Source organism: Mobula birostris, chromosome 17 (assembly GCF_030028105.1).
Source record: "Mobula birostris isolate sMobBir1 chromosome 17, sMobBir1.hap1, whole genome shotgun sequence".
In the NCBI taxonomy this organism is placed as follows: Eukaryota; Metazoa; Chordata; class Chondrichthyes; order Myliobatiformes; family Myliobatidae; genus Mobula; species Mobula birostris.
Genome location: NC_092386.1, coordinates 56,740,729 through 56,753,667, shown reverse-complemented (window position 1 = coordinate 56,753,667; position 12,939 = coordinate 56,740,729). Strand labels below are relative to the sequence as shown.

The 12,939-nt window shown below is 40.7% G+C and overlaps 1 protein-coding gene across 3 annotated transcripts in view; it reads left to right on the top strand.

Moving 5' to 3' along the window:
- The window catches only part of LOC140211696 (zinc finger protein GLIS3-like), a 496,720-nt gene that overhangs the window by 449,598 nt on the left and 34,183 nt on the right, over positions 1-12,939 (top strand). The gene's annotated exons all lie outside the window — the stretch shown is intronic.

Genomic DNA, 12,939 nt, shown 5'->3' with positions numbered 1-12,939 from the left:
TGGGAACCAGTGCAGAGAGACAGAGGGGTGTAAAGTGAGGGTAGAAGCAAAAAGTACTAAGGAGAAAAGTAAAAGTGGCAGGCCGACAAATCCAAGGCAAGCATTAAAAAGGGCCACTTTTCAGCATAATTGTATAAGGGCTAAGAGAGTTGTAAAAGAGCGCCTGAAGGCTTTGTGTGTCAATGCAAGGAGCATTGGTAATAAGGTGGATGAATTGAAAGTGCAGACTGTTATTAATGATTATGATATAGTTGGGATCACAGAGACATGGCTCCAGGGTGACCAGGATGGGAGCTCAACGTTCAGGGATATTCAATATTCAGGAGGGATAGACATGAAGGAAGGGGAGGTGGGGTGGCGTTGCTGGTTAAAGAAGAGATTAACGCAATAGAAAGGAAGGACATAAGCCGGGAAGATGTGGAATCGATATGGGTAGAGCTGCGTAACACTAAGGGGCAGAAGACGCTGGTGGGAGTTGTGTACAGGCCACCTAACAGTAGTAGTGAGGTCGGAGATGGTATTAAACAGGAAATTAGAAATGTGTGCAATAAAGGAACAGCAGTTATAATGGGTGACTTCAATCTACATGTAGATTGGGTGAACCAAATTGGTAAAGGTGCTGAGGAAGAGGATTTCTTGGAATGTATGCGGGATGGTTTTTTGAACCAACATGTCGAGGAACCAACTAGAGAGCAGGCTATTCTAGACTGGGTTTTGAGCAATGAGGAAGGGTTAATTAGCAATCTTGTTGTGAGAGGCCCCTTGGGTAAGAGTGACCATAATATGGTGGAATTCTTCATTAAGATGGAGAGTGACAGAGTTAATTCAGAAACAAAGGTTCTGAACTTAAAGAGGGGTAACTTTGAAGGTATGAGATGTGAATTAGCTAAGATAGACTGGCAAATGACACTTAAAGGATTGACGGTGGATATGCAATGGCAAGCATTTAAAGGTTGCATGGATGAACTACAACAATTGTTCATCCCAGTTTGGCAAAAGAATAAATCAAGGAAGGTAGTGCACCCGTGGCTGACAAGAGAAATTAGGGATAGTATCAATTCCAAAGAAGAAGCATACAAATTAGCCAGAGAAAGTGGCTCACCTGAGGACTGGGAGAAATTCAGAGTTCAGCAGAGGAGGACAAAGGGCTTAATCAGGAAGGGGAAAAAAGATTATGAGAGAAAACTGGCAGGGAACATAAAAACAGACTGTAAAAGCTTTTATAGATATGTAAAAAGGAAAAGACTGGTAAAGACAAATGTAGGTCCCCTGCAGACAGAAACAGGTGAATTGATTATGGGGAGCAAGGACATGGCAGACCAATTGAATAATTACTTTGGTTCTGTCTTCACTAAGGAGGACATAAATAATCTTCCAGAAATAGTAGGGGACAGAGGGTCCAGTGAGATGGAGGAACTGAGGGAAATACATGTTAGTAGGGAAGTGGTGTTAGGTAAATTGAAGGAATTGAAGGCAGATAAATCCCCAGGGCCAGATGGTCTGCATCCCAGAGTGCTTAAGGAAGTAGCCCAAGAAATAGTGGATGCATTAGTGATAATTTTTCAAAACTTGTTAGATTCTGGACTAGTTCCTGAGGATTGGAGGGTGGCTAATGTAACTCCACTTTTTAAAAAAGGAGGGAGAGAGAAACCAGGGAATTATAGACCAGTTAGCCTAACGTCGGTGGTGGGGAAACTGCTGGAGTCAGTTATCAAGGATGTGATAACAGCACATTTGGAAAGCGGTGAAATGATCGGACAAAGTCAGCATGGATCTGTGAAAGGAAAATCATGTTTGACGAGTCTCATAGAATTTTTTGAGGATGTAACTAGTAGAGTGGATAGGGGAGAACCAGTGGATGTGGTATATTTGGATTTTCAAAAGGCTTTTGACAAGGTCCCACACAGGAGATTAGTGTGCAAACTTAAAGCACACGGTATTGGGGGTAAGGTATTGGTGTGGGTGGAGAATTGGTGAGCAGACAGGAAGCAAAGAGTGGGAATAAACGGGACCTTTTCAGAATGGCAGGCGGTGACTAGTGGGGTACCGCAAGGCTCAGTGCTGGGACCCCAGTTGTTCACAATATATATTAATGACTTGGATGAGGGAATTAAATGCAGCATCTCCAAGTTTGCGGATGACACGAAGCTGGGTGGCAGTGTTAGCTGTGAGGAGGATGCTAAGAGGATGCAGGGTGACTTGGATAGGTTGGGTGAGTGGGCAAATTCATGGCAGATGCAATTTAATGTGGATAAATGTGAAGTTATCCACTTTGGTGGCAAAAATAGGAAAACAGATTATTATCTGAATGGTGGCCGATTAGGAAAAGGGGAGGTGCAACGAGTCCTGGGTGTCATTATACACCAGTCATTGAAAGTGGGCATGCAGGTACAGCAGGCGGTGAAAAAGGCGAATGGTATGCTGGCATTTATAGCGAGAGGATTCGAGTACAGGAGCAGGGAGGTACTACTGCAGTTGTACAAGGCCTTGGTGAGACCACACCTGGAGTATTGTGTGCAGTTTTGGTCCCCTAATCTGAGGAAAGACATCCTTGCCATAGAGGGAGTACAAAGAAGGTTCACCAGATTGATTCCTGGGATGGCAGGACTTTCATATGAAGAAAGACTGGATGAACTGGGCTTGTACTCGTTGGAATTTAGAAGATTGAGGGGGGATCTGATTGAAACGTATAAGATCCTAAAGGGATTGGACAGGCTAGATGCAGGAAGATTGTTCCCGATGTTGGGGAAGTCCAGAACGAGAGGCCACAGTTTGAGGATAGAGGGGAAGCCTTTTAGGACCGAGATTAGGAAAAACTTCTTCACACAGAGAGTGGTGAATCTGTGGAATTCTCTGCCACAGGAAACAGTTGAGGCCAGTTCATTGGCTATAGTTAAGAGGGAGTTAGATATGGCCCTTGTGGCTACGGGGGTCAGGGGGTATGGAGGGAAGGCTGGGGCGGGGTTCTGAGTTGGATGATCAGCCATGATCATAATAAATGGCGGTGCAGGCTCGAAGGGCCGAATGGCCTACTCCTGCACCTATTTTCTATGTTTCTACGTTTCTATGTTTCTTATTTAAATCAATGAGGCACTTAAAACAGATCCAGATAGCTTTAAATAAATGATCAATTCTCATGCATTTGAGAGAATGTTCATTAGCAATTAAACAAAGAACTCATCCCTGCTTCTATTCAAAAATGACTAACTTCATCTCTGCAGACCGCTAATTTTCACATTCCACTGAAGAACAACGTTTAAAGGGAGTGATGCTGAGATATATCCCAGGATGTTCTGGAGCACATCATCATTTATGTAATCTGGGGTTATCAGGTGTTTCAGGCCTTTCAACATCAGATACCCTCGACAGTTTATGATAATCAGGATTGTCTGTTATTGCATCTTAAAATATCTGTCGCATTCAAGACCACTAATACATTAAATTCATAGCAAAGGACGAAAGCCGTTTTATATTCTTTTATGAAGAACCGTGAATATGTGACAGATATTTGAGCTGTTGGGTGCAAAAACCGCAGAAGACAGCTCTTTGGCAGGAATCCCATCCACATTTAACTGAGTCATTAATACTAAACTTTCTGGCCCACTGATTGTCTTTCTGTCAGATATTTGCTTAAGTTTTGCACATTTATTGCTGAAACAGTGGAAATTATTTATTTGGCACATAAAACTGAAATTGATGTGTTACAGTGGTGGCAGTAAAGAGGTGCAAAATGGCAATGAAGGGGAACCCACACACAGAACAGCATGTTTCAGTAAATTTGAACTGTTTGTACTGTCAAAGCATTACATGGGGTTCAATCATGCTTGGCTTGGCACAGTTGCAGTTTTGATAACAATGGATGGCCATTGAAAACCAGGGCCATCTCTGCATAGAAGATTTTACAAAGTGCCTTGGAGAAAGTGCCTTGGCCATTTATAAGCGAGTTTTTTTAATAAATTAAAGAGTTTGGTGTCTTGAGGCTTTACGCAAGATGCAGCCTTCAGTTGTAGCTGATTTGCCTGGGGAAATCAAGCATTCTTTTTCTCTGTGCTCCATTTACATCAAACCCAGTTTTGTGATCTGGGATTTTGCTGTCCTAAAGTTAATTATGTATTGCTTTCGACCATATCTCTCACTGAGCTTAATTTCTCCTCTTGCATAGTGTTTCTCCAAGCATTATTCTTTGTGCCAGATCTGCTAAGAGCTCTCTGTATGAAACTATTGTTCCCCACTGGATTAATGCCATTCAGCTTCCACGGAACAGTGCATTGCAAAAGGGGCAATGCAAAGTAATAACTTTAGATGACCTATCTGATTATAATCTACATAGACTCTACACTTGGACCAGTCTTGAATTTTTAAAAAATCCAAGGCACCTATATTTATCTAACAGTTCTAGTGTCACAGAGTATCTCATTTGCTCTTAGTTCCTTCTTGTGACTTTGAACAAAGCACCCAGTTGTCTTAATGATTTTAACAAGGTCAATGATCTGGTACTCTAGGAGAATTGTCTTGATTCATCACACATCCTACATCAAGAACTTCCGGGCCATGGTTCTACATACCAGACAAGAGATGAACTCAATATACTGTCTTGCAGTTCAGCTTTACGGAAACAAGCAAATTTGCCTTCAGTGCTGTACCTGCAGTCCCATCTGCACCCAACTACAACATCTCATTTAGTTGAGACATGAAATTTTATCCTTCCTCATGCAAAATATTGTGTTCAAGTTGGCAAAAAAATATTAATCACTGTATTCTTGAATAGTTATAGAAGATCTCATGGGACATTGAAAGTCCCAGCCAATGATTATCCCTCAACCAACCACACTAAACCTCACTCATTGACTGTTTAAGTCAATTATCATTGTCAAATATTGGTGTAAGTAAATTATCTATTTTATTTCTGTACATTATGATACTGACTATATTTAAGCACTTCTTTGTTCTCTGCATTATGCCTGATGATCCGAGGACATGAAAATCACCACTAAACAAATTCTTTCCTTCACAACAGAGCTGTTTACTCCAGTCAGATGACTAGCTAATCTATGTGTAGTCAGACCAATTACTTGTTCACTGTGTTAACTCAAAGAAAAATTGACTGGCACATCATGTGTCATATTTGTGATGTGATATTTTCATCATACATACAGCAGAAGAAGAACATGTAAAATCATACTTAACCTAGTTTAATGACTTGCACTTGATAAATCCGGAGTTTAAGAAAGCAGTACATTTTTTTAAACTCTACGATGAAAAAAATGATGTATATCAAACAAAACTTGACCAGAGATCAACATTGTCATGTCCTTCATGATAGTGTTGGGTGTTGGGTATTTGATCCTCCACAATATTCTGTATGGGAATTTAAACTGGAGGTGGGAGTTCTTTTTTTACGAGGTCGAGTTGCGAGCTCGACATCAACCCGGTGTGGATGGAGGGCGCGCTCGGGAGCAGTCTGTCACTGGATCGAACTCGAGAACCCCCATTCTCGAGCCAGCGCTGATCTCACTGTGCTACCAGCCAACCAGTAGAAGATAAACAGAGCAAATATTCTCTTGAAGCAACCTTTGTTTCTGAAATTGTCAATAGTAGCTGCCACCCTACACATTTGACTACAATCTCTATTTGCTTGTTTCTCATTTACTGCAAACATCACAGGATCTGCCAGTTTTATTTCCCTCCAAACAGCAATTGGGAAAGAAAATATGTACATAAAAGAAATATTTTGTGATTTTTAAGACCATAAGACAGAGAAGCAGAAATAGGCCATTCAGTCTGTTGAGTCTGATCCAGTATTCTATCATGGCTGATTTATCATCCGTTGTACCCTGTTTCCCTGCCTTCTCCCCATAACTTTTGACACCCTTACTTACAATTCCTCCTTATCTCTCTTCTGAAGGGATGTGCCATCTGGTCCAAGACAACACTCCCCCAACTCCTTTACCACAACCCCTAAAATAGAAAAGGGAAAGTAAGGTAGTGCAAAAAACCGAGGGGCGGGTCCAAATATTTGGAGGGTATGGCCCAGATCCGGGTCAGGATCCGTTCAGCAGTCTTATCACAGTTGGAAAGAAGCTGTTCCTAAATCTGGTCGTATGAGTCTTCAAGCTCCTGAGCCTTCTCCCAGAGGGAAGAGGGATGAAAAGTGTGTTGGCTGGGTGGGTCGTATCCTTGATTATCCTGGCAGCACTGCTCCGACAGCGTGCGGTGTAAAGTGAGTCCAAGGACAGAAGATTGGTTTGTGTGATGTGCTGGGCTGTGTTCACGATCTTCTGCAACTTCTTCCAGTCTTGGACAGGACAACTTCCATACCAGGTTGTGATGCACCCTAGCAGAATGCTTTCTACGGTGCATCTATAAAAATTAGTGAGGGTTTTATGGGACAGGCCAAATTTCTTTAGCTTTCTCAGGAAGTAAAGGCGCTAGTGGGCCTTTTTGGCAGTGGACTCTGCTTGGTTGGACCAAGTCAGGTCATTTATGATATTGACCCTGAGGAACTTAAAGCTTTTGACCTGTTCCATTTGCGCACCGCCGATGTAAATGGGGCCGTGCAGTCCGCTACTCCTTCTGAGGTCAACAATCTCTGGCTTCTGAATTTCTTTCCCCATTTAGAAAATAGTCTATGCCTTTGTACCCTCTACCAAAGTGCTTGACCATGCACTTCCCTACTAAAGTATTCCATAGGCCACATCTTTGCCTATTTTCCTAATCTATCCAGATCTTTTTGCAGACTCCCTGCTTTCTCAACAATATTGTCTCTCCCCCCATCTTTGTATCATTAGCAAACCTGGCCACAAAACCATCAATTCCATCATCCAGATCATTAGCATATAGTGTGAAAAGAAGCAGTCCTAACCAACCCCTGCAGAACGCCTCTAGTCACCAGAAGCCAACCATAGAAGGATCCCTTTATTCCCACTCATGGCATCTTGCCAGTCAGCTAATCTTCTATCCATGATAGCATCTTTCCTGTGATACCATGGGCTCTTAACTTGTTTATCAGCCTCGTGTGCAGCACCATGTCAAAAGCCTACTGAAAATCCAAGTAAACATCCACTGACTCTCCTTTGTCTATCCTGTCTGTGATTTCCTTGATGAAGTCCAACAGGATTGTCAGGCAAGATTTTTCTCTTAAGAAACTATGCTGACTTCAGCCTATTTTATCATGTGCCTCCAAGTCCCCTGAAACCTCATCCTTAATAATGGACTCCAATGTCTTCCCATCCACTGAAATCAGCGGATGCTGGCTGACCTGCTGAGATCCCCTAGCATTTTGTGTGTTGCTCAAAATTTCCAGCATCTACAGAATCTCCTGTATTGGCAAAAAGATCTGCCGTCCTACATTTTAATTTGATATTGATCAGGTATTTGCACAGACCATACTAATTCTACATTCAGCTTCCTTTTAGCTGATTTGCATAACATTATCTATTTAAAAAATACATACATCCAAATTTTAGAGAATCATGTTCCCACCATTCAGTTTCACCTGTTAGGGATATAATTTGCTTGTTGATCCTCATATCTCTGCCTTGGAAGACTTTGGTGTATACTTGATAGAAACTTTATTGAATTGTAACATTAAAGCCTAAAAGCCAAATGGCAAAATAACTTTGACAAGACTGAAGTATCACGTTCTTATTATAAACTCAAATAATTCTGGAGGAATGTAGTTAATTATCTCTATGATCATTCATAATGGATTAGAATGTCCAACCTAATGACTGACTATAACCGGTCCAGAAAGTTCGAACCCATCGTATCTAAGGGATGCTGCTAAAATTGGATTGAAATTGGGCCTAGTAATAAAGGAAGCAGAGAGTGGTGATGAAAGGCTGCTTTTCTGATTGGAAGTCTGTGACCAGTGTTAGTGCTAGAATTAATGCTGGGATCTTGACATCTGTAATAAATAATTTGAGTTTTAATGTAAGAGATATAAGTAAGTTTGTAGATGACAAAATTTGTGTTGTTGAAGATAGTGATAAAGATGATCTCATGATATTGTTGTCTGAAAAACTGAGCAGGAAATTATTTCTGACAATTTCAATCTGATACATTTTGGAAAGTCAAATACAGTGCTTATAAAAGGTATTCACCCCCTTAGAAGATTTCATGTTATATTGTTTTACAACATTGTATCACAGTGGATTTGATTTTCTTTGACACTGATCAACAGAAAAAGACTCTTTCATGTCAAAGTGAAAACAGATCTCCACATAGTGATCTAAATTAATTACAACTATAAAGCACAAAAAATTGATTGTGTAAGCATTCACCCCCTTTAATAAGACATCACTGGTGCAGCCAAGTATTTTTAGAAGTCACATAATTAGTTAAATGAAGGTCTGATTTTGGAGACCTGTGTGCAGTCAAGGTGTTTCCATTGATTGCAGTAAAAACACTTGTGTCTGGAAGGTCCAACTGTCAGTGAGTCAGCATCCAGGCAAAAATTACACCAAAAAGACAAAAGAACAATTCTAGCAACTCTGGGGAAAAGGTTATCGAAACGCACAAGTCAGGAGACAAGTACAGGAAAATTTTCAAGTCATTGAATATCCCTTGGAGTAAACTTAAGTCAATCATCAAGAAATGGAAAGAATATGTCTTGAGCAGGCTGTCCTCAAAAACTGAGTGACCATGCAAGAAGGGGACTAGTGAAGGAGTCCACCAAGAGACCTATGACAACTCTGGAGGAGTTACAAGCTTCAGTGGCTGAGATGGGAGAGACTGCGCATACAACAGCTGTTGCTCGGGTGGGTGCTTCCCCAGTCACAGCTTTATGGGAGAATGGCAAAGAGAAGCCACTGTTGAAAAAAAAACTCTCAGAAAATCTCAGCTAGAGTTTGCCAGAAGGCATGTAAGAGACTCTGAAGTCAGCTGGAATAAGGTTCTATGGTCTGTGAAACTAAAATTGAGATTTTTAGCTGTCAGACTAAATACAATGTACGGCATAAGCCAAACACCGTATATTATCAAAAATACACTATCCTTACCATGAAGAATGGTGGTGGCTGCATCATGCTTTGGGGATGCTTCACTGCAGTAGACCCTGGAAGGCTTGTGAAGGTAGAGGGTAAAATGAATGTAGCAAAATACAGGGAAATCCTGTATGCAAGAGAACTGTGACTTGGGAGAAGATTAGCTTTCGAGCAAGACAGTGACTAGAAACATAAAGCCAAAGCTACACAGGAATGGCTTAAAAACAACAAAGTTGTTGTCCTGGAGTGGCCAAGTCAGAGTTCAGACCTCAATCAATTGAGAATTTGTGGCTGGACTTGAAAAGGGTCATTCATTCGTGATCCCATGTATTCTGACAGAGCTTGAGCAATTTTGTAAAGAACGTGGAAAAATTGCAGTGTCCAGATGTGCAAAGCTGATAGAGACCTATTCACACAGACCCAAGGCTGTAATTGCTGCCCAAGGTACACCTACTAAATACTGTCATGAAGGGAGTGAATAGCAATCAATTATCTTGAGTTTTTCATTTGCAATTAATTTAGATCACTTTGTCGAGTTTTGTTTTCACTTTGGCACGAAAGAGTCTTTTTCTGTTGATCAGTGTTGAAAAAGGCAAATTAAATCCACTGTGATTCAATGTTGTAAAACAATAAAACATGAAAACTTCTGGGGGGAATGAATACTTTTCATAGGTACTGTATTTGTAAGATGTACAGTGTGAATAGTAGGGCCTTTGAGAATGTCCATACATCCTTGAAAGTGGCAGCACAGATAGGGTAGTGAAGAAAGTAAATTGGTTTATTATTGTCACATAATGAGATATAGTGAAAAACATGCCTAGTGTACCATCTACTCTGTTGTTGCTGTACCTTGTACTACTTCAGTACACTGTTGTCATTTCATTACAACATGTATGGAGGTATAACAAGGCGTACCAACAAAAGAATGAAGAATAGAGTGTTTCAGTTACAAAATAAAGTGCAGTGCTTGTTGACAGTAAGGTGAAAGCCGATAGCACTATAGATTGTGAGGTGAAGTCCATTTTTTTCATGCAAGGTAACGGTTAAATAGTCGTATAATAGCAGGTGTCCTTGAGGCTCTTGATATATGCTTTTAGCCTTTTGCATCTTCTGCCTAATGGGAGAGGTTGAAGAGAGAATGTCCGGGGGGTGTGGTCTTTGATTATGTTGGCTACCTTACCAAAGTAACGAGAAATGTAGACAAAGCCCTTGCAAGGGAGGCTAGTTGCTGTGCTGTCATGAGTTGTTTTCACAACTCTGCATTTTCTTGTGATCGTAGGCGGGACATACCAAGCCATGATGCATCCAGTTAGAATGCTTTCTATGGAGAGGGGCAAAGGTGACATGCCAAATTTCTTCAGCCTCTTGAGAAATTAGAAGCAATGGTGAGCTTTCTTGGCCATGGCGTCCATGTGGTTGGAACAGGATAGGCTATTGGTGATGTTCACTCTGAATAACTTGAAGCTCTAAGCCCTCTCAACCTCACCACTATTAATATAAACAGTAGCATATGCCCCTCCCCCTTCCTGAAGTCAATAATCAGCTCCTTTGTTTTGCTAACATCGAGGAAAAGATTGTTGTCATGATATCATCTCACTAGACATTATCTTCTTCCTGTAGTTCGACTCATTGTTATTTGAGATTCAGCCCACTACAGCAGTATCATCTGTAAACTTCTAGATCAGGGGTTCCCAACCTTTTGTATGCCAGGGACTCCTACCATTAACCGAGGGGTCTGTGGACTCCAGGAAGGAACCCCTGTATTTAGAGCAGACTTTGGCCACAAGTCATGAATGTACTTCAGTGAGTAGAGTAGAGGACTGAGGATGCAACTTTCTGGGATACTAGTGCTGAGAATAATCACAGTAGAGGTGTTACTGCCAATCCTTAATGATTGCAGTCTATTGATCAGGAGATCAAAGATCCAAATGTTAAGGGAGGTGCTGAGGCATCAAAACATAAGGGATACTTGTCTTCACTGGCTATGCCATAGAATACCAGTCCAGGCTTGTCATAACAGCTTCCTAAATTAATTGGTTAGGCCACATCAGGAGTCTTGTGTGCAGTTCTGGCCTGCTCACTAAAAGGAGGGCATGATTCCACTGGAGAGGATTTAGAGGAGATTCACCAGAATGTTGGCTGGATTGGAACATAGTTGTGGGAGAGATGATTTTTATTTCTCTCTGGAGCTGAGGAGATTGAGGGGTGACTTGATAAAGGGATACAAAATTATGAAAAAGGTAGATAGGGTAGAATCCTTTCCCCTTGGTGAAGTTATCTAAATCAAGAGGGAGTGAATATTAGGTGATAGGCAAGATGTTCAGATTTGTTGGAATCTGGAACACACTGCCTGAGAAGATGTGAAGGCAAGTACTCTTAACACTTGAGAGCATCGATTAAGCTTGTGTGTTACCAAGCAATAGGAGTCTGTGGATCAAATGGGATTGGTATAGATGTAGTCCAATGGTCAACATACTATAGATATGTTCAACCAAATGGCCAGTTTCAAAGCTGTACAATTTTTAAAGCTGGTAGTTAACATTTTTTGCAGGTTGGAAAACAGGGCTATCTGTCACTCATCACTCATTGAATCAATTACGTTCCAACTTTTGAGAATTTCCCTATCCTTGCATTAGGTAATGATGGGCAACCTCTGCAGGAGCAATCTATTCCCACTGAATGTTTTTAGAGTTCAAGAGTACAGAGAAATTTCTGGCTGAGTGAATCACTGAGAAGAACAGGATTGTGGTTTAATCTGACACTCATTATGGTGGGGATTCGGGAAAATGTTTTCATATTTTAACTGCCAACTACGTATATTAGAAAATTGCAAGTGCTCTGCACATGAATTTCCATCTATTAGTTTTAATAAACATCGCCAGTGAACAAGGCTTCCTGATGCTGGCACACAGTTGAGAAATGTCTTATAATCAGATAAGTAAATCAAATATAAATACAGTATCAGAATTTACAGCTGTTTTCAAAAAATTGGTCCTATATGCGGTCCAGAAGTGGCCGACTCTCTTAGTTGGTTAGTCTGCAAGGCTAATGGAGCAAGTTGATATAAGCAACAGGAGATTCTGTATGTTTGTCCCTCTGGCAGGGGCATTTAGTATTGCAAAGATGTGTGGGTCCTGAGGACTTCTACTGCATCGTTTAGAACATGATGCTTATTAGGAAGGTAGGTAGACAAGCTGGAGAGACAGGTAACAAAAAGGAAGGTCTATTCAACTCATGATAATGAAATGAGAAAATGATAGAAAAACTCAACAGTTCAGGCAGCATGTGAACAAATGAATTTTTAATTGCCTAGGTGCTGCCTGACCTGTTGAGTTTTCGTTTCTGCAATGTATATTTCATAGCCTAAGCTATCATTGTCATTTGACCTATAGCATGTAAAAACATGAGTGCTGAAACTATAAAGTATCAGATACGAGAACTAATGCTAAGATATCAGTGTAATTTTTACCAAAAGAGGAGGGATTAAAATATACACTTCTAAAAATTTGTTGATTTGACACTATTGTTTAAATAATGAAAATGTTGTATATGAACAAGAGAAAATCTGCAGATGCTGGAAATCTGAGCAACACACAAAATGCTGGAGGAACTTAGCAGGCCAGGCAGCATCTAGAAAAAAGAGTACAGTCATCATTTTGGGCCAAATCCCTTCAACAGGACTGATAATATTGCATATTCTCCATTTTGCACTGAACTTAATCTGGAACAAGACAATATTAATCTTAAGTCTTTAATCTATTACTTCCACATGATAAAGATTTTTGTTATTTGGCTACAATTGGGTGCAACAAATAATACTTCAAGTTTCTGTATATTGTGAATAGGAAGTTGTAGAAGGGTACAAAAATGTGGAATGAGAGCAAGACAATGTGAAAGATGTATTCAATAACCAATCTGATGGGCTGTGCCAGCTGGCTTGGCTTTGATAGTTTGC